Consider the following 23,468-nt stretch of genomic DNA (forward strand, 5'->3'; position numbering starts at 1 on the left):
AGTGAGACATTTTACAATTATAAAACTGGCAAGGAGTTAACACAGAGATATTATGGGGTATAAATACTAAAACTATACTGAGGGACAATTAACCAAGCTTAATCAAAACTCTTTATACTGTACATACCACCAGTGGCTCGATGTTGACTCTCAGCAGTCTTCCTAGAGAATCAGAAGCAGGTGGTTTTGTGGTACGAGAGATAGCAGCAACTCTAGGATCCAAAAGCCTAATAAGGCTGCTATTGGGTATAGCACAGATGAGTGGCAGGTGGCCAGAGTTCTCAAGACCTTTGATACAACAGGAGTTAGTTCCTAATGAAGTAAAAATAAAGAAAAATATTCATATCAAACTGACCCAGATGGACTAGTTGAAAAATGGCAATCACCTCTCCCATCTTCAATATAGTGTTTAGTATTATCTTAATCTAAAAAACTCTTATCACAGCTTATTTTTCACAGTCAGACTCTCCGGGAAATCTGTATTCAAATTTGGCCAAACACCAGATTTCTTCTCTTTGTATAGTTTTGCTAAATGAAAAATCTGGTGAGGGCCTGTTTTATTTTCCCATTTATAACACACAGAATATAATCAGTATTTTGGAGAAAAATAGTTTTTCAGCAAAAAGAGTTATTTTCCAGCTATGAAAAATAAGAATATTAAACTGTTTAAAACCAAAAAAAAAAAAAAACAAGCAAACAAAAAAACACCATTTCACATATATGTTCTAAGTTGAACACAGAATTTGGAGGGTTTTGTGATTTTTTTATTTGTGTGGTTGTCATACTGATTTGTTTTGTTTTGTTTTGTTTCTTATACTTTTTCACTTGTGGAACAACCAGTGAGTTAAATTACATGAGTACAGAACTAATATGTGCTTTCTCTGACTCCTGGGTACAGACTCTGAAGTTGAACTGCCTGTGTTTAATTCCCAGTTCTTCTATTATTAAGCTACATGACTTTCAGAAAGTTACGTATTATTATTTCTCTGCACTAGTTTTCACCTTTACAAAATTGGAAAACAAAGGCAATATGCCTACAATGCTTTTATGAATATTAAATATCATTGCATAAACACTTCAGGTATGTCCTGATGCAATAAAAGTGCTTAATAAATAGTATCTGTCATTATGTCTACATCTCCTAGCTATTTTCTCTACTACAGATAAAAATGATAGAGCATGATTTGTTAGCAATCACATTCCCCAAAACTCAGCAAACAAAAGCATATGTAAATAGCAAAACCTAATAGTAAATAGAGGAATGATTGAGGAGTGGCATCAGCAAGATGTAGTAATAAAAAGCACCTCCTTCATCTCACAAAACATCAAATCAATAACAATATATGGGCTAATTCTGTTTATGAGAAATCCCAAAAACAGTTAAGAGGAACCTGCATCCCAGGAGAATACAAAGCCAGCCACATTGAAGCAAGTAGAAAAATATTTGTCACCCTCTCACCATAGTCCCTCTGCCTGACAGAGCACCATGTGACTGGAGGGAAACTACTAGCTTCTGGATTCGATTCTCCCTGGTGAGAGAAAGAGAAGACTAGCCCATACATCCAATGTTCTTACTTTTCAGGGAGGTTTTTGTCTTGCCTGTCTTGGAGCACTGATAACATCAGACATACTCTAGATGCTTGGGGGCCACTGAGAACAGAAAAAGAACTGGGTGTATGCTGCTACTCCAGAGGAAACACAGTTATCGCAGACAGAGGCCTCCCCCTCAAGGAGGAAAGAAAAAAGTGGAACACATGTCCAACAGTCCAGCCTTTTGAGTGGTTGCCCAAGGGGCTGGTTTCTTTCTTGAATTTCTGGTAATGTAGATGGGACCTAGCATACTCTAGATGCCAGGAGCCACCAAGAGTATAAAAGATCTGAGTGGCATGTTGCTGCTCAGATAGCATGGTCTGACAACAGGTCAGAGGGCCCACCACAGGATGGCAGACATCAGAGAAAGCAAAAGATTATGAACTTCTGAAAAAAGGAAACTAGCACATTCTTCTAAATAGAAATCTACACATGCAAAGCCCAGAAAAGACACATCCACAGAAAAACTCTGAGAGGCCTTCAGAATCTCTACTTGGGCCGATTGGTGAAAGTTTTCCCCTATTATAAAGCTAGTTTACAAAGAGTGAGAGAGGTGGTTTGTATTTTCAAATATCCAGACACCAACACAAATGGGGGAAAAATGGCCCAAAGGAACAAAATAAATCTCCAGAAACTGACCCTAAAGATACAGGTTATGAATTACCTAAAATATAATTCAAAAATAAACATCATAAAGATGCTCAGTAAGCTCATGAAAATAGTGTATGAACAAATTAACAAAACAGCAATAAGTTCTCCTCTATCAGTAATTTCTTTAAATGTAAACAGATGAAATTCACCAATCAAAATATAAAGTGGCTGAATAGATTAAAATAAAAAGAAGATCCAACTATGTGCCATCTATAAGACACTCACTTTAAATGTAAGGCACACATAATGAAAGAATGGAAAAAGATATTTGACGTAATTGGTAACCAAAACAAAACAGGTGTAGCTATACTTATACAGACAAAATAGACATTATGTAAAAAACTGTAACAAGCAGCAAAGAATGATATTACATAATGATAAACGGTTCAATTTACCAAGAAGATATAATTATAAATATATATGCAACCAATATCAGAGCACCTAAATACATAAAGCAAATATTGACAGACGTGAAGGAAGAAATAGACATCAACAATATAAAGTAGGAAACTTCAAAAACTACTTTTAATAATGGATGGAATATCCAGATAGAAGATCAATAAAGAAACAGAGGACTTGAAGAACATTATAGACCTAAGAGACATATACAGGACATTTCATGCAACAGACACAGAATATGCATTCTTCTCTCCAGTATAGATCACATATTAGGTCACAAAACAAATCTTAACTAATTTATAAGATTGAAATCATAGAGGTATCTCTTCTGCTCACAATAGAATGCAACTGGAAATCAATTGCAGAAAGAAAACAAAAATTCACTAAACAACACATTCTTGAACAACCAGTGGGCAAAATAAGAACATGAAAAGTGAAATTAGGAAAGACATATAAAAATGAAAACACAACATATTAAAAGTTATGGGATGCAGCAAAAGCAGTTCTGAAGGAAGTTTAAAGCAATAAATGCCTACGTTAAAAAAGAAGGATCTAAAGCAACCTAATTCTACACCTTAGGAAGTAGAAATAGAAAAAAAAAAAGCTAAACCCAAAGTTAGCAGAGGGAAAGAAATAAATAATAAAACTTAGAGAGGAAATAAAGGAAATCGAGAATAGAAAAACAATAGAAAAATCAACAAAATTAATTGGTCTTTTGAAAAAATCAACAAAACCAACACACTTCACACTTGACTGAGGAAAAAAAGAGTGAAGACAAAAAACTAAAATGGACATCAAAGAGGAGATATTACAACTGATGCCACAGACAAAAAGAATTATGAGAGACTACCATGAACAATTATAAACCAATTATAGATTATCCAAATTGGATAGCCTAGAAAAAATGGATAAATTCCTAGAAACATATAGCCTATCAGAACTGGATCATAAAGAAACAGAAAAACCAAACAGACCTAAAAACCAGTAAAGAGATTGAATCAGTAATCAAAAACCTCTCCAAAAAGAAAAACCCAGTACCAGATGGCTTCAATGATAAAATCTACCAAACATTTAAATAATTAGTGGCAATTCTTTGCAAACTCTTCCAAAAAATGGAAGAGAAAGGAACACTTTGAAACCAGTTTTATGAAGCCAGCATTATTCCGATACCAAACCTAGAGAAAGATATCACAAGAAAATAAAACTATAAGTTGATATCCCTGATGATTTAGATGCAAAAGTCCTCAAAAATATATGAGCAAACTAAATTCAACAGTGTATTAAAAGGATCACACTATGACCAAGTGAGATTTATCCCTGGGATGCAAGGATGGCTCATCATATAAATATCAATCAATGTGATTCACCACATTAACAGAATAAAGGATAGAAATCACAGGATGATAGAAATAGATGTACAAAAAGTATTTGGCAAAAGTCAATATCCTTTCAAGATAAAAAGACTCCACAAACTAGGAACGAAAGGAAATCATCACAACCTAACAAGGTTATATATGACAAGTCCACAGTGAACATCATACTCAACAATGAAAAACTGATAGTTTTTCCTACAAAATCAGGAAAAAAAGCACAGATACCCACTCCTGCCATTTTTATTCAACACAGTACTGGAAGTCCTACCCAGAGAAATTAGGCAAGAAAAAGAAACAAAAGGCATCCAAATTGGAAAGGAAGAAGGAAAATTATCCCTGTTCACGGATGCACGATCTTATATGTAGAAAATCCTGAAGATTGCTATCTCAGGAGAAGGAAGTGGAGGCCTTTCTCAGATATTCCTGGGAAAGCTGAGGTGGAGAGGAGTTTGTTGGAGGAATTCAGAGGGTGACACAGCAAGAGAGTAAACATTCCACACAACCAGAAAGGAAGAAAGGTCTCTGTCCTGCTCCATTTGGGCATCCCAGGAAAGTGGCAGGACTTTTAGAATGGTTCCTTGGTGGAAGAGGAGAGACTGGAACCTCACACTGAGACCCTTCTGGGCCTGAGCATAGCAACAGAAGAGCCACTTGCCTTTAAGTAACTCCAAGGGTTTGGATAAGCGGAAAGTCCTCAGTGACCATGGTGACTCAGACACTCTCCTTCCATTTTCTGGGAACTTCGTAAACCTCCTGAATTTTTGTGCAAACTAGAGACATAGATAAGCACCCGCATTTAAAATTATGAGGTTCTAATTTCCCCGGTGGGTAAGGGACTCAGACTCATTTTTTTTTCTTTAATTGTGAAAATAAAGTAATAGGCCATTTCTTCCACACCTCACATCGGGTAGTAACACCTATAATCAACACATAGGAAGCTATTTAGGACATAATTATTTTATAAGTAAGAAAGGTTATAAAACACTGTATGATATAAAAGTCCATTTTTAGAGTTCTTTGGGTCTCAATTCTAGTCAACTATTTACAGCGTTTATATTTATTGACAAGCAGCTACAGGAAGTAGAAATGTTAATGTCTTATTTTTAATTGTCATTGTTTACCTCAACTTGTGGCTACATGTAGCTTTGATTTAGGAAACAATAATAACTTTATTCTTTAATGGAAGCATTTAAAGCCCTGTTAATCTTTCCTGGATCTCAGCCTCCAATTACCTAGAAACAAAATGAAAGCAGTGAGAGAAAAGACACAGATGCCAACAGGAAAACAATGATTTGTACCCTCTGTATAATGACCATATGTATTGATGGTGCTGAGACTATTATTACTACACGCTTGCTTTTGATGGAAGTTTTCTTGCTCTATTTTGATAAAACTCTGAAATAGAAAACTAAGTATCCTAGAAATCCAGCTGCTTATTTTCTTAAATTTTATTCATGTATCAGTGATTCTGGGCCTTAGCAGCTTTGAAGGCTAAACTAGGTTTCAATATTAGTCACTCGGCAGAAAGAATTTTTCTCAGGGGTGATTCCACCCACTCTTTAATTTCTCATAAGCATAAGAAATTTATTTCTCATAGTTCTCAAGGCTGGGAAGTTTAAGATCAAGGAATAGAGAAAAAACGGCCATGGACCAGTTGTGGCCTATCTGCACAGCCGACTTGTCATATGTCATCTGGACTTGTCATATATAACCTTTCCACATTTTAAATGCGGGTGCTTATCTATGTCTCTAGTTTGCACAAAAATTCAGGAGGTTTACGAAGTTCCCAGAAAATGGAAGGAGAGAACACTGTCCTGTGCACAGAGAACACTGTAGATGGTGCAAGAAGTGTAAAAGTGAGGAGCAAAGTGATGGATGCCAACAGCACAAGTAGATGGCAGGTACAAAAGTAAAGGTGCAGGGATACAGAGTGGATTTTAAAATGTACATTAATACATGCTTATGTTAATATGTGCTGTGTACCCCATCCTTTCTCCCCAAAAGAAGCCCTGTGGTTAAACAGGATTGTGAAACATGCACCCATAACTCCCCTTCAAGATTCACAACACATATTAGAGTCCGAAAAATTCCACACAGAGAAACCCAATGTGACTACATTTATTTGCTCCTGGGGCACTCTTATTTGCAACATGCCCACTGTCACACTGAGGAACAGATTACATGGCATACCAGGTTAGGAAGTCTTGTTCTAAAAAAAATGTTCTTTTTTTTTTGAGACAGAGTCTTGCTGTGTTGCCCAGCTGGAGTGCAATGGCATGATCTCAGCTCACTGCAACCTCTACCTCCTGGACTCAAGTGATTCTCATGCTTCAGCCTCCCCAGTAGCTGGGATTACAGGACTGAGCCGCCATACCCTGCTATTTTTTGTATTTTTAGTAGAGACAGGGTTTCACCAAGTTGGTCAGGCTGGTCTCTAACTCCTGACCTCAAATGATCCACCCATCTCAGCATCCCAAAGTGCTGGGATTACAGGCATGGGCCACTGCACTCAGCCTAAAATTTTTCAAGCTTTAAAACTACCACAATATAGCAAGCAACTCCATGTATTAAACAATGATAGGTTCTTAAGAAATGTTTCATGAATATTCAAAAGCTTTAAAGTCAATACATGTTCTAATTTTTCTAGAAGTAAAATTAATTGTTATTAATTCACATGAAAATGCTTTATACCCAAAATAGTTTAAGCTACACATTTTAAAAACATAGTTCTTACTAGTTTCTTTGATAATAGCAATGTGCTTTTTTCAGTGTCACAAATTAGTAGTTTTCATTTGTTAGATACAGCTGTGTCTTTCATAATTTATATTTGTGCAACAAAGTCTGGCATTTCAGAGAAATTTCCCTTATCTACAGTTATTTCTATGTTTTAAAAAATTGGAGAAGAAACAGATGTTGAATAATGAAATTTATTTTAAACTATTTTAGAAGTATTTGGCAGCAACTACTAGAGTATTAGTAAGAGAACAGCGCTTGTAAAAATGGCGAGTTTATTTTGCATGTACTTTCTTGAAAGAAAAATAATTTAAAATGAAACAAAGAAGTATTATCAAATGTCTATCATAGAAACATTTATTAATAAGGAAAACAACTTTCAGTAAACATTGTATTTCATCATCATGAGTTTGAGTCCATAAAACTCTGTGCATCCATTCATACATATAATATATTGAAGAAAAAACTACAAATTCTTTCTGCTTTTTGTAATATGTGGCTTTTAAAAATAAGCCTGGGGATTTTATCCTTTTTTCCCTACCTTTGAATTTATACTATAGCTTTCAAATTAATCCTACTTCAGAAAATAGACTAATTCATGACCCAATAGTCTGCAATGATTTCTGAAAGATTTTGTGGTTTGAATAATAATTCAAGTTTCTGGAACTATCTGGCCATTTTGCATATGTTCATTTCATTCTTGGTCAATGTATGTTTCTACGTCATTAGTATAATTTTAAAGTATCCACAAGGCTATTTTTGTGGCTATATTAAGAGATAATTCCAATACATAGGAGGTGGTTATATTTCAAATGATTTGGGGAAAATTAATAGTTGGCTTAACCCAACATTGTACAATTATTTTTAATTTTTTGTAACAAGATTAGCCAATCCTGCAGTTCTCTTTGGCAGACCAAAAAAGGTTTTATTAAAATAAACTTTCAGGAAATGAAGTTAGCAATATATATAGTAGGCATATATTATCTCAGGATTATTTTCTCACTAAAATCCTCTAAGATGGCTATTGAAATTTCATACCAGCAATTATCATTAATTGCAAGCATAGACCAAAATAGCCAAAATAGAGATAGTTTACATGTCATATTGAAATAAGGTAGCAGTTTTTAAGCAATGAACCTATCATTAATGAAAAGCTTAAATTCTTTCTCCAGTTGGTCTTGAAGCGTGAGGTTTACTGTGTATGTTATGGCAAAACTTCAGCAGCTGACTAATTTATAAATAGGGAGTAGATTGGTTATAGTTTCCTATGGTAATTCAGGTTCAAGTTTCTTTATTCAAAAATAATTTAGAAGTCATTAAGGGATTTGAGTATAATTGAAGTACAATAAATTGTCACTGCAATTTTATTCCAGAGTTCCAAATTTAGGTGTTAAAAGTGGTTCTTTTATCTATGATTATCTTGATTGAGTAATCCTGCTTAATTATTTAATTAAAGCATAAAACAATTCAAATAACACAGACACCACTCAATCCCAAACTGTCAGCTGAATTAAGGCCAGTGTAGTTATCTGTGTTTTTGGTTTTGTTTGTTTGTTTTGAGACGGAGTTTCACTCTTGTCACTCAGGCTGGAGTGCAGTGGTGTGATCTCGGCTCATTGCAACCTCCACCTCCTGGGTTCAAGTGATTCTCCTGCCTCAGCCTCCCAAGTAGCTGGCATTGCAGGTGCCCACCACCACGCCCAGCTAATTTTTTGTATTTTTAGTAGAGATGGGTTTTCGCCATGTTGGGCAGGCTGGTCTCGAACTCCTGACCTCAGGTGATCCTCCGGCCTCGGCCTCTCAAAGTCCTGGGATTACAGGCGTGAGTCACTGTGCCCAGCCCATCTGTGTATTATTATTCCATGTACATGAGTATGGTTGTAAACGAGGAAGGAAGAATAGCACTTTTCAATTCTGGTCTACAGCCAAGTCATGTCTCCCATGAAAATATTTACTATATGATAAGAATGAACAATATTCAAGATGCTTAAGGTGCTAAGGAAATGAAACACATAGCAGCAGCAGCTCCCACTTAAATAGGGCTTACTGTGTACAGAGTACAGGTCCTAGAGCTTTGGATATATGAACTGATTTAATTTGCACAGCAAATTCATGAGGTTACTACTATATTATCACATTTTACAGATGAGGGCTAAAACATCGAAAGGGTTAGTAACTTGCCAAGGTCATGAACTTGGTAAACCAAAGAGCCAAAATTAAAACCCAGACAATTTGACTTCATAACCCATGCTCTTAGCCAAGTAACAAAGTTTAACCAGGCTAGAGAGTAATAATTGGCCAATTGTCCCAAATATCTGAGACCAAACAATCTGGAGTCACTTTAGCTAGAATCTTCAATAGAGTGGCTAACATTACTGATATTATTTTCTGCAACCTCCTTCCCTCCCTTACTTGAAAATTTATCTTAGACCTCTACGGATTTCTCTACTTTCTTCCTTCAATGGGGATAAGTATCCCTCTTCCTTTCCAAGGCTAACTGAACATTCCACTCTAGCACTTAATTCCATCCCCTATCATACTCTTTAAATAACCTTGATTCTTAACTGTCCTGACCCTACTACACAGTATCTCTTTCTTCACCCAAGCCTATATATTCCCATCTCTACTTCTTTGAGAAAAGAAATAATCCCACAACCCTACTCCCCCATAGAGCTACCATACCATCTTCATTCCTTCACTCTTGATATTTTCATTTTCAGGAAAAGCAGCTAAAGTGGGTCCAAATCAATCACGATGCTTTAGTCAGAGACTAAAAAGGAATCATGATGTGAATTTTTCAATTTCTGTGATGTAAAGAGAACAGAACTTGGAGCCAGAAGTCTACCCTGCTTAATGGTATGAATTCTGGGCATCAAACACATGCAAAATGGGAATAATGACACAATTTCCCTGGGTTCTTGTGAGGATTACATGTGAGCAAGTGTAGAAAAAGCCCTCAAATTGATGGGGGGCATGGCTCTACACAATAAAAAATGTTTAAATATTTGTTGAACATGAATTAGAAGGATCATAATAATAAAGTTAGAAAAATATCCTCTAATAATCAATAAAAAGATCAAAATGGATGAAAAGGAGAGAGTGCCAGTGTGTAAATGAGAGACAGATCAAGATCATGGGGGAGGAAATGATATTCTGTAGACACTAATACTCAAAAGGTATACTAGAATTCATCCATCCAGCAAATATTAATAAAACACCTACTGTGCTCCTAGCAGTGCTCATGGCATTTGAGATTCATAGTGAACTAAACAGACAGAATCTCTCTGCCATCTGACTCTGCCCACTCCAAAAGATTAATCCTTCTAAAGAAACATCATGATGGGTTATTTCCTTGTTTGAAAGTCTTAAATAGTTCTTTATTGCCTACTTAATAAATTCTAAGCCTCCTAACCTGTCATCTAATGTCTTTTATATTTTCTCGAGCTCAAAACATTTTTTTCAGCTTAATTTCTTACTATTTCAACTTTTCCCCTACATGAACTCTCAAAAGACAGTAAAAAAATAACATTTTAAAAAGAACAGGACATAGGCATGGGCAAGGACTTCATGTCTAAAACACCAAAAGCAATGGCAACAAAAGCCAAAATTGACAAATGGGATCTCATTAAACTAAAGAGCTTCTGCACAGCAAAAGAAACTACCATTAGAGTGAACAGGCAACCTACAGAATGGGAGAAAACTTTTGCAATCTACTCATCTGACAAAGGAGTAATATCCAGAATCTACAAAGAACTCAAACAAATTTACAAGAAAAAAAACAAACAACTGCATCAACAAGTGGGCGAAGGATATGAACAGACACTTCCAGAAGAAGACATTTATGCAGCCAACAGACACATGAAAAAATGCTCATCATCACTGGCCATGAGAGAAATGCAAATCAAAACCACAATGAGATATCATCTCACACCAGTTAGAATGCCGATTATTAAAAAGTCAGGAAACAACAGGTGCTGGAGAGGATGTGGAGAAGTAGGAACACTTTTACACTGTTGGTGGGACTGTAAACTAGTTCTACCATTGTGAAAGACAGTGTGGTAATTCCTCAAGGATCTAGAACTAGAAATACCATTTGACCCAGCCATCCCATTACTGGGTATATACCCAAAGGATTATAAATCATGCTGCTATAAAGACACATGCACACATATGTTTATTGCGGCACTATTCACAATTGCAAAGACTTGGAACCAACCCAAATGCCCAACAACGATAGACTGGATTAAGAAAATGTGGCACATATACACCATGGAATACTATGCAACCATAAAAAGGATGAGTTCGTGTCCTTTGTAGGGACATGGATGAAGCTGGAAACCATCATTCTCAGCAAACTAACGCAAGGACAAAAAACCAAACACCGCATGTTCTCACTCATAGGTGGGAATTGAACAGTGAGAACACTTGGACACAGGAAGGGGAACATCACACACTGGGGCCTGTCGTGGAGTGGGGGGAGGGGGGAGGGATAGCATTAGGAGATATACCTAATGTAAATGACGAGTTAATGGGTGCAGCACACCAACATGGCACATGTATACATATGTAACGAACCTGCACGTTGTGCACATGTACCCTAGAACCTAAAGTATAATAATAAAAAATAAATAAAATTTTAAAATATTATTTTTAAACATAAAAAATAAAATAAAAAGACTCTAGAACTCCTCTAGTTTTGGAATCAAGGTATATTTTAGTATAGCTGGGACATTTGAGAAGTTTGAGAAAGGAAGAATTGCAGATGATGGGACTGTGAAGGAAAACTGGACTCCAACCAGATTATAACGGACATTATATGCCACACTAAGAAGTCTCAGTTTGTTCATAAAGACAACTGAACACTGTTATAACCAAGAAGTGTTATGATCAGGTCTGTGTTATTGAAAGGTAATTCTTGGGACAGTTGTAGGATGAATTTGAAGAGATGTCTGGTGGCATGACAAGCAGCTAAGAGAATATTGCCATAATGATGAGAGATGGTGACAGCTAAATGAATAATGCAGTGGAGCTCATGGCATAAAGGGTCTTATTCCTAGGAAACATTTCAGAGCTATTATCAATAAGGTCAGAGACAGGTTGGCAGAATGGTTTAATAGTTACGTGGTTCTGGAATCAGACTGCCCTTGTCTCAGACCTATCTTGCCCACTTACTAGTTTATGACTTTGTCAAGTTACCATATCTCTCTTACATTCATTTTCCTCATTTTTAATGTAGAGATAAATAGCACCTACCTCCAGAGATGCTATAAGAATTAAAGTCAATACTCCATACCGAGTTCTTGGCAACAAGCTGGCTAAGGAATTGCTTTATGAATGTTAGCTATAAGCTGTAAAACGTAGAGTCAGAAGCATCATTTCCTCCCAGCTTTGTGTGTTTTCGAATTTGTTGAGCGTTCCTTATACTGTACATATATTGCATGTTTACCATTATTGAACCATTCTTCATGCCATCTCTTTCAGTTCGATTTCCATCTGCTAAAATCCAACCTAATCCCAAGTCCTTGATTTAGTCATCTTTTAATTCCCAGTGCTTTAACACATTTTAGATTTCAATTAAATTTGGTCAAAGTTCTCTGAAAACCTCACTAAACATGTTTTTTCACCCTCTGAACTTTCACAGGACTTCATATCGTTCTTGACTCTTACCACAGATAATCTTGCATTTGAGGACTTAACGTATGTAACTAATCTCCCTTCATTGTTCTGTGAGACCCTTCCCCACTGCAATTCTTTTGGTGCTTTGCGCCTAATTAGATTGGTCTCTCACAAGATAAGTCTGAGCATAACTGTTTAATGATTCACTCACTCACACACTCAGTGACAAATAATTCAAAGGAAAACCATCAACTAGATTTTAAGTACCTTATTGCCCTAAACTGATTCTCCTTGTAGTCAATACTTACTTCTAATGTTTCATCATCCTGGAACCTGTTGTGGGAAAGCAGTCTGAAAGGTGCTCATTAAGTAATCTTGAGTTTATACAATTTGGTCCGCTGTTGATTGCCCTTGGGCACTTTATTATTCTTACAAAACCTTTCCAAAAAGTAAAACTCAAATTTTCTCAATTTAAGATAATTTTAACTTTTAAGCAAACATCGTGCTATAATTTAACAGAGATGATAGCTGTTTATCCTGATTGAGTCACATCACATTTCACTGTGTGGGCAGGCATCTGAATGTTTCACAAACAGCAGTTATGAAGGGTGTAAATATTGGTTGGCTTAACTTAGTTTAGAAACACAAGGCTGCTACGGCCAGTGATCTAAACCACCACCACTGTTCCACTAAAATATTTTGGGTAGGGCTTTAAAATGTTTTGGGAGGGCAGCCAGCCAAACACATGTGCCATCCAGATTTCCAAGTCTAGGAGTGGGAAAGAGGGAAACCTGCCTGAGCATGCGCAGAGCAGAGAGCAACCCCACAGTCACTTCTTCTATGCTCTAGTGCTGTGCCCCTGCCTGGGCCCCTGGCAGCACACCCGTCCTGACTGCAGCCACTCCAGGCCCTGTGGCACACAACATTCACCCTGACATTACGCCAGAATCAGGCTGCCTCTGCCTGTCACCAGGAGCCAAAAGACAGGATTCCACTGCATCTGAAGCAAATGTTGTTGAGGCATGCCAGGAAAACTGTGAATCAGAGGCCAGTTTGGGAAGCAAACCACCTCACAGATTTCTTGCTCAACCTAGGAACAAAACTCCTATCATTTGAAAGCATCAATATACACCTCTTTCATTCCAAAGATATCATAGTCATTTTGTATCTTATAACCTCTATTCTGCTACCCACAAGTGGTTGTTATATTTATTCATCAGACACAGAAATAAGTATCCGCACACTGCATCCTACACCCCTTCCCAAGGGTATGCCTTATGGCACATAGAGGGCAAAAGCAATGTATCACTCCCACTTCTACCAATCAGAAAACAGGCTATCCACATTCTTTTCCATGTATTAGAAACATGTGCCTCTGATCCAAAGACTTTTGGTTGATAGGACTCTCAGAATGCAAACATAAGTTCCAAATATTAATTAATAGAATGTGTAGTTAATTCAAAAATAAACAGTTAAAATCCAAACATATTAAAAGTCCAATTCAAATATAAATTTCATGCAAATCAAAAATTTGCACTCTCTAATTATTAAAACAGTAACATTTGTGTAGTCATTCAACATTTTTTCCAATGTACAATAAAATTTATAGGGTGATTTTAAATGGCAACCTTCTTTTCCCCAACCCCAACACCCAAAATCTCTTTGATGTTGGAATTCTTTTGCTGAAACCTACTAAAATTTGGACAACTGTTTGAAAAACTCAATATTCTCACAAAACAGACTACATTTATATTGCTCATGATAAAATAATTATTTGTGCATCAAAAGATAGACTGCTATCTAAATAAACACTTTTTAAAATGTGAGCATGATTCAATTTGATAAACATTAATTAACTTTACTATAGGTTGGTTCCAATGCTAGACATTATATATAATAAATATAAGCCCCCTCAATGAGCTTATAATCTAATGGGTAAAATAGATATTAAAATATCTAACTATAACCTAAAATGGAATAATGTAAGAACTAAAGTGAATTATAACCATGTTACAAGATTAAAATGGAAAGAACTATTCATCTTGATGAAGGGATTAAGATAATGTTTCATAAAGGAAGTAGCACATGAGCACATTGAAAGATGAGTAAGATTATGATAGAAAAGAGATGAAGAATCTTCTACTCTCTAAAACATCATACCTTAAAAGTAGAAAATTGGTGCAGAAACTCACAAATAGTGTGGAACGGCCAGAGGACGTGGCATGATTATGACCTTCAGCATTTATATGTTAGTTATTTACTACACATTCAGATGTCTCTATCTTGTGCCTGTTATATTCCAGGCAGAGTATCTGGCACTGAGGATTCAACAAGGGTTGAGATTTAGTCTTGCCTTCCTATATAGGGAGAATTTTGTAAAATTTCATTTTTGTGGGCAAAAAGAAGTTTGTGAAGGTTCTCATGGAAAGAGATGGAATAAATGAGCCTGTGTTTTGAGAGCACTATCCTTTGAAAACACATCAAACAGATTGGAGGGACAAGACTGAAAACAGGAAGAGTTTCAAGTATCTTGGAGGACACTTATACTCTGCAGTGCTATTTTCTTCCTGGTGGAATTAAGGCCACCAGCAGTATTACTCAAGGCTTCTCTTCTCACTGTGACATGGAGAAATGATTTGCCAGATTGGTGAATTTCAAAGGAGAAACCAGGCACGTAGAGCTCTTTTCACCCCTCCTCCTGATCTCTTGGGAAAGCACCTGACCTTGGAGATCTGTTCTCCTCATCTTCTCTAGGCTGCAAGTTGTCCACAGCTGACTATAACTGGGTGGGTAAGGCTGGCTAATTCAAAAGTTTATATTTAGGAAAATTTGGAGATCTTTTCAAATCAGAAAAGATTGTCCTCATATTTTTTTTTTTTTTTTTTTTGAGATAGAGTCTCACTCTGTTGCCCAGACTGGAGTGCAGTGGTGCGATCTCGGCTCTCTGCAATCTCCACCTCCCAGGTTCAAGCGATTCTGGGACTACAGGAGCACACCACCACGTCCAGCTAATTTTTTTGTATTTTTAGTAGAGACAGGGTTTCACCATGTTGGCCACGCTGGTCTCGAACTCCTGACCTCATGACCCACCTGCCTCGGCCTCCCAAAGTGCTGGGATTACAGGTGTGAGCCACCATGTCCAGCCCCTGTCCTCGTATTTTTATACCTGCATAGTATCCCCTTTTTGGATGCATCTTAACATTACTGTTGGAAACTTATTTGCAAGGTTTCCTATTATAAACAAAACTGCAGTTAATGACTTGTGCAGACCTCATTTCATATATTTATCCACTTATCTGTGATATAAGTACCTAGAAGGAAAGTCTATATACATTCACAATTTTAGTAGACATTGCTCAGTTGTCCTCCACATGGTTGGACTAATTTATATACAGCAATATATGACAGCAAATTTGCCCCACACTGCTTGCCATCCCAATATTTAGATTTTTATTCAGGTTCCTCAGTTTATAGAAAATGTATTTTATAGAACATTTTCTAATCTTGGCACACTGTGAAAGTTAAAATTCTTATTATGTATGACAATTCTCTGCTTAAACAATTTGTGAGGTTCTAAAATATAAAAACATTATGTGAACATCAAGGTGCATGGATCTCCTCACTTATTTAATTTTAATATTTTAAGATATATCTCAATATATGGAAAAACATACTCTGAGCTTCAATATAGTCAAATGTAATTTGACTTTAAAACAGATTTTGCTTTTCTGAATTGGAATTTGAAATGCCAAAATATCTATGTCATACTCAGATGTAATGTTTATTACCACAGGTGTAATAACAAATGTAATCACTGTCAATTAAACAATTTTAAGATGTGTGATATGCAGGGAAATGGGCCAGATCTTGGGAATAGAAAGAAAAATAAGATAACTCTTACCCCCTGCCCTCAAAGTAATTACCATGCATTAATAATTACTACAGAATATAGTAAAAGACAACTTCCAAGTGGAGAAGTATTTTATTTCAACCAATGAAAAGCCTTTTTACCTATACAATACTACCTCTTATTAAAATATATCTACGCCGGGCGTGGTGGCTCACACTTGTAATCCCAGCACTTTGAGAGGCCGAGGTGGGCAGATCACGAGGTCAGGAGATCGAGACCGTCCTGGCTAACATGGTGAAACCCTGTCTCTACTAAAAATACAAAAAATTAGCCGGGCATGGTGGCAGGCACCTGTAGTCCCAGCTACTCGGGAGGCTGAGGCGGGAGAATGGCACGAACCTGGGAGGCAGAGCTTGCAGTGAGCCGGTATCATGCCACTGCACTCCAGCCTGGGTGACAGAGCACGATTCTGTCTCAAAAAAATAAAAATAAAAATAAAAAATAAATACACCTAATCCCTTTTGTTGTGAAATAAATTTATTTATGTTTGTTGTGAAAATCAGTTCTATTGGGTTAATATCTATTATTTGTGTTGTGAAGTTAATTTCTGTCCATGCAAAAGTATGATTCCAGATAATTACATTGATAATGCTACAAATTTTGGCAGAGTAGTCATCTCATATTTTCTTCCACTGGTCCATAAAAACTAAAATATTGCAGCTGACAATTACCCTACAATATCTAATTTTATATCCAAAATAACTTATTTACATTGTTGCTTTTTCCCCATAATTTTAAATGACCAGTCTTTTCTGAATGGACATCTTAGCTAAAAACATCTGATCATTTTATTGGGAAGAGGAGATAATAACTAATTCAGTAAAAAGTGAAAGTGTTCTACTTTTGCTTAATATGATAACTCTGGTCCCAGAACTGCTGAAAAAATGCACTATGCAGTTTCATAACTAAGTCCTGTCCTGAAAATGAAAGATTGTAAGGAATATGATATGTGTTTGAGTCTGTGTGGGACTTGTAATGTTAGAAAAGTTCTTTTTTTCCATTCATATATGGGATTTAATTCCTCTTTCACCTAAAAGAGGAAGGACAGGGAACCTCAGCAGCCCAGAAAAAGCCACGTAGCCAGAGGGCAACATGGTGGAATGAGAAGAACATGGAGCCAGGAGAACCGAGTGCCAACCTCAGCTCTGACAGCCAATGAGCCAGGGCAAATTACCGGGCACCCAGGAGAAACAGGTGTCAACTTCGGCTCTGACAGCCAATGAGCCAGGGCAAATTACCTGCCAAATCTTCACTCATTTTCTCAGCTGTAAAGCTTCACCAGATGTTCTCTAAGACTTCCAGTTCCGATATTCTCATCTATATTCTGACATTTCCAATCTTCATCTTGTACTTCTTCTTCCCAAGAGAGCAGACGGGAAGATCAGAGAAGTATATCATATCTGAGTAGGAAATAAGTCAATCGTGACTTTCAGTACCTTTTGAACACTCTAGTCCAGAAATGCTTCTGGTGGCAGAACAGTGGCTACTGAAAGAAAAAAATGCACTAGGAGACAATTACGCAAGCAAAAAATGCTTCTTTCTTTCCTTCTCCAAATGTGAAAAACAAAAATGTGACTGAGTACTGTATGCTGTTGTAAGATTTTCCATTTATAGAGTCTTAATAGTAATATTCATTCAAGTCCTAATTTTCCAAGGTTATTTTTAACCTCAGTAACAGTATAATTGTTCTACTTCACTATGGTAACCATATAACATCAATTTTCTAAGACAGCCTCAATTTTAATTGACTTGTCCCTAATTTAGACCAAATTTTAGACTTATCCCTTTTGTAAGTTTAGGGAATATGATTACCCATGTATTTAATTATCCCGTCTGTGTCTCTCTTTCTTGATTACAATAACACATTTGACACGAAAATAAAAGAGTAAGGAGAGACCCAGATTTTAACATTTCACATCTTTGTACTTGGCAAATGGTCTCACAAGCTGATATGGTGACAGAAGAGTTGGAGGCTCACAGAAAATCTACCCATTAAGTAGACACAGATACTACGAGATATTTGGCTACATTAACTGACCACACAGAGTTTAGAAGGCCTGGAAAGAAAAGTCAGGATTGTTTTATTGTTAGTGGCATTTTCAAGTGAAGATACTAGGGTCCCTATCAGGGGAGAGAAGCCAACTAAGTTTAAGAAGCCAGAAAGGCTGACAGTTGTCTTCTGGGAAAAATATACAAGGACCACAAGACCTTGGTAACCAGACTGAGGTCCCAGGTACTACACAGGAGTCCACATAGAAAAGAGGAAGAAGAGGGCAAAGAAGGTTATCAGAAATGCCCAATGCTGGATACAACGATATATGGAAAAAAGGAAAATGTTTATTACTTTTTTATATATTGACTATAGGCATCATGACACTGTGTTCCTAAATCCTTTAGTATACATGATCAAAATAAAAGTAGTTTTTAAACTTTGTTGTATTATATTCCTCTTTCAAAAAAAAAACCACTATAGGCTATGAAGTCTTTCAGAAAAAAATGCAAACACACAATATTGTACAGTTCATTTCAGGGGAATCACAGCTTCCCAGAAAGTCATCCACAGACTTCAATTCAAAACCTTTAGCAAACAGAGATAATGTCTTTTTAAGATAACCTAGGAGTACAGTGCCTGCAAATGCCAAGGCTAGTTGGCAACTAAGAGTATTTGGGTAGCCCAGTGACTGCAGGAGACTCATTCTACAACTGGAAGGATAATTAGTAAAGTCAGTCTCATGGTGAGCAGAAGTTGTCCTGGTTGGTCTAGAAAGTGGTGTAGGGCTTAGATTTGTGGTATGAAAATCACTAGGCCTGGCTCTTGAAAGCTCAATCCGGCAAAGGCTGAGAAATGATGTGTTCGATGAGGTTGACATAAACAAAAAACCTACTGCCTGTGCACCATGATCTACACCACAGACAAAAATAAAGTCACGTTTTTCTAAGGGTCAAGCATGAATAGTAAAGGTCAGAGAAGAGGGTTCTGCTAATGGCATTTGGCAAAAGGTAAAACAAAGAAAGAAAGATGGTGACCAGATGTTCTCTATTCAGAATATGTAACAGGGAAATTACATTACAGTAGTTGGAATTCAAGTTATATAAAAGGAAAATCTTCCATCCAGTGAACTTTGTAAAGCATGAGACCTAGTTACTGATGGACAGACACTATTATTCTCCTTCCATGAATTATTCAAAAATAGAACAGATATTTGTGTGTTTTTAGAGATTTGAATATAAAGTTTCCAGAAACAAAAGTTCAGGTCAGGCATTCATGGAGATATTCAAATTCCTTGAAAGACAGACATATCCATCTATTTGATATTTATTTCATTATAAAAATGTTTATAATTATTTTTAAATCCATTGAATTCCTCTAATCTGACACTTCACCCAAACTTCTCCATAAAAAATTACTGAGAATAAGAACTGCTTGATGTAATTCACAATCAATATAATCATGCGGATTCCATTCAGCATCTTTAGTGTTCTTATTAATACTAATTAACTTGTATTAAGAACAATTAATACTGAAACCATCAAGCTGTTGCCATCAAGTTATATATCCCTAATTGAAATTATATTTTTAAGCAAAATGATTCTGATATCTACACACATATGTTGAAAATAATATCCTAAGTAAGTACACTCTGGAAAACTATGCAGAAAATAATGGAAAAGTAAATACAAAAGATGTTCTGGAAAGACTGTTAGAAAAGTAATGAGATTTACAGATCGACTAAAACACCAGGAAAACCTCCAAAGAATATTTGACATTTGGTCAGTCAGTCAGAGGAGAGTTGGCAGTTGGTCAGGAAAAATGTGAACCATAAAAGTCTATCTCTTCCATTATACAATGCATATGAATCAGATGTCTGTTAGCTCGTTCTTGGTCTCAAATCTAAAGTCAGCAACTGCTTTATTTATTTGGCTTCGTGACCCAGATTAGATTTCCTGTTCTATCAACTTGTAATATGTGTAGCTCACACTCACACAGAATTTGGGGTAGAATGTAATGATCCTCCCATCCATTCACACTATCTTTTATTTTGGCCAGTTGCTGGGGCAAAATTGCCATGTCTATCACCTATAGCAGAAATTTGGTCTTCCAGCCAAATATTAGGAAGCACAGTAGTGACTGCTATGGCAACAGACTAAACAGACCATCTAAAAGGTAGTTGGAAGAAGAGGTAAGCTATTCCAAATACAGAGAGGTAGGAAAGTTAAAGTTTCTCAAATCCTAAAATATGAAAACCAAGAGCATACACATCATAGTATGGCAATCTTGATGAAAATATAAATAATTATTTTCTATTATTGTTTTATCAATATTACTTTCTAAGAATTTGTTAAATGACTTAATCTCAGCTTCTAATGAACTTACAAATTCAAAGGAAAATTTCAAAATAATAACGCTTGTCCAAAGTCTCCAAATACTGACTCCTTAAGTAAGATTACATACAAATAATTTGAAATGATTTCATTCCTTTAGAGTTGTTCCCATCTAGCCTTCCAGTTGAAAGAAAAATATTAGCAGCACCAAATGTAAGCAACAAAGGAAGAAAGGACACCACCTGTCCAAACCCTACCTTCAGTTTTTTTCTCTGAAAGCTTTTAGTTTTCTTGGTCCTTCCATTATAAACAAACACACACACAGACAGACACACACACATACATGCACACACACACACACACACACACACACACACTACCTTACCAACTTTTTATCAGGACAAAGTTTTTTTAGTCACTTGTACAAAAGTGTAAGATGATTGCCCACTGTATTTGTGGGGTTGGCTGAAACTTTAAAACTGATCACGAAGAGAAACAGCATTTATGGTTCACTGACTAGTTCTCTAAAACAGTGAATATAAGCCCTGCCCGGCTCAGTCTTCTTTACAAAAAATATTTTTTTAACATTCTTATACTATCATGAAATTTTCAGAACATATAACTTACACACATACCTAATTTTAAATCCCTATATTGTTCTAATTACATAAGAACAATATAATCTAATTAATCCCTATATTGTTCTAATAAGAAATTTAAAAGGAATTTAAAATAAAATAAGTAATTCAATATTCAGATGCTCAACCATGATGACACTAGATGACAGGGAATAATAAGATTCTCATTATCAACCAGTATGGATTTATAATAAGTAGGACAATATTCATCTGGTTATTGCAGATTCATTTTGATATTCAACATCTAGATATAAAAACTAAATTATTATGGTCAGATTAAATGTATGTCACAGTTGCATTCCAGAGAAATTTATTACATATTAAAACTATTCAGAAAATAGTTGGTGTTTGCATATATAATGAAGTTGTTCCTACGCTCAAATAATTTCAAATGGATTTTTCACTTACATGAATGACTGGCAAGACCTTCAGTCAAGCAGGACATAGGCGAATTCTTCCCTGCATTCCAGGAAATAAAGCATCTCCAGTTTCCAGCCACTTGATGTCGTTTCAATTGTTATAACAAATAAAATACTCTCAAAAACATCCAAAATTCCCCTAGAGAGAAGTACACCATCCTCCACCACCAACCTTGAGAACCACAGGTCTAGAAGGAGATAGCTGGGCAACTTTAAACCCATATTGGATGTAAGGTGGGACATGCAGTGTTTCCTTTGGGGAGATTATAACAGAATATATGTGTGCCATTACAAATACAGTCATGTACTGCATAATACTTTAGTCAACCGTAGACAATATATACAATGGTAGTCCCATATGTTTATAATGGAGCTGAAAATTTCCTATTACCTAGTGACGTAGCTTTCCTAACATTGTGGTACAACTCATTACTCACGTGTTTGTGGTGATTCTGGTGAAATAAATCTACTACGCTGCCAGTCACATAAAAGTGTAGAGTAATGCCCTAGATCTTCACATTCACTCACCACTCACTCACTCAGAGCAATTTCTAGTGCTGCAACCTCCATTCATGGTACATGCCCAATACAGGTGTACCTTTTTAAATCTTTTATATCATATTTGTTACTATACCTTTTCTATGTTTAGATAGATTTAGATATACAAATACACACCATTGTGTTACAGTTGCCTAGAGTATTCAGTACAGTAACATGCTGTAAGGTTTGTAACCTACATGTGTAGTAAGCTATACTATCTAGGTTTGTCTAAGTACACTTTTTGATATTTGCACAGAAGAAATCACCTAATGAAGCATTTCTCAAAATATATCTCAATCATTAAGTGACACATAACTATACTTTCAAGTTCAAAGAATTGGAATATGCAAACTATGCTCTCTGACTATAAAGAAAACAAATCAAAAGTCAATAACAAAGATAAGTTTTAAATTAAGTATGTTCTCTGACTATAAAGAAAATAAATTGAAAGTCAATAACAAAGATAAGTTTTAAATTAAGTATGTAAAAAATCAATTGCATTCCTACATACCAGCTACAAACGGCTAGAAAATACATGTGTAAGATACAATTTATAATAGCAAAAATACAAAGAATGAAAGAAAATAAAACAAAATATGTAAAATAAGTCCAAGAGGCATATTATAAAATTTTATTGAAATTCATTAAAGAAAATCTAAATAATTGAAAACATTTAGTATGGATATTGAAAGGAAAACAGTATTTTGACCATGTCTGCTTTCAAGTGACACAAATGTGTAACATCAAATGATATACTATGCAGTCATGAAAATGAATAAACTACAGCTTTTTGAAGCAACATAGATAAATCTTAAAAACAACATGTTTATAGAAAGAAGGGAAATTCTAAAGCATGTATACTGTTTGATTATATTTATAGTAAACTCAAAAACAGGAAAAACTAAACTGTATTGTTTAGGGATGCATACATGATGGTAAAACCATAAGGAAAAGCAAAGAGACAGTTACAGTAAATCAGAATGGTGGTTAACTCTAGAGGGAAACAGATAGTATATAATCATGAATAACTTCAATAAGATAAATATATATGCAACCCAATAAAAAATAGGCAAGATATATGAATCCTTGGACTCATAAAAAACAATAAAGTTTAAATTTTAAGTTATTTCACAGTAAAACTGAAAAGACAAAAATCTTAAAAGCAATCAAAAAGAAAAGACAGATGACATACAAAGAACATTTATCACAAAATAACCTATTCTGAGTACTGAGGAAAAATATTGCCTAAAGAGAAATCTCCACTTAGCTAAATTAT

The 23,468-nt window shown here is 35.7% G+C and overlaps 1 protein-coding gene across 1 annotated transcript in view; it reads right to left on the reverse strand.

Annotated features, from left to right (window-relative positions):
* Nucleotides 1–23,468, reverse strand: part of COL5A2 (collagen type V alpha 2 chain) — a 387,742-nt gene that overhangs the window by 198,018 nt on the left and 166,256 nt on the right. The window contains exons 7-8 of the mRNA XM_055289974.2: nucleotides 17,511–17,672; nucleotides 128–312 (exon numbers count right to left, since the gene is read on the reverse strand). The gene's annotated coding sequence lies outside the window, so the exon portion shown is untranslated. The remainder of the gene's footprint in view (nucleotides 1–127; nucleotides 313–17,510; nucleotides 17,673–23,468) is intronic.

The sequence above is a fragment of the Symphalangus syndactylus genome, chromosome 8, assembly GCF_028878055.3.
Source record: "Symphalangus syndactylus isolate Jambi chromosome 8, NHGRI_mSymSyn1-v2.1_pri, whole genome shotgun sequence".
Taxonomy (NCBI): domain Eukaryota; kingdom Metazoa; phylum Chordata; class Mammalia; order Primates; family Hylobatidae; genus Symphalangus; species Symphalangus syndactylus.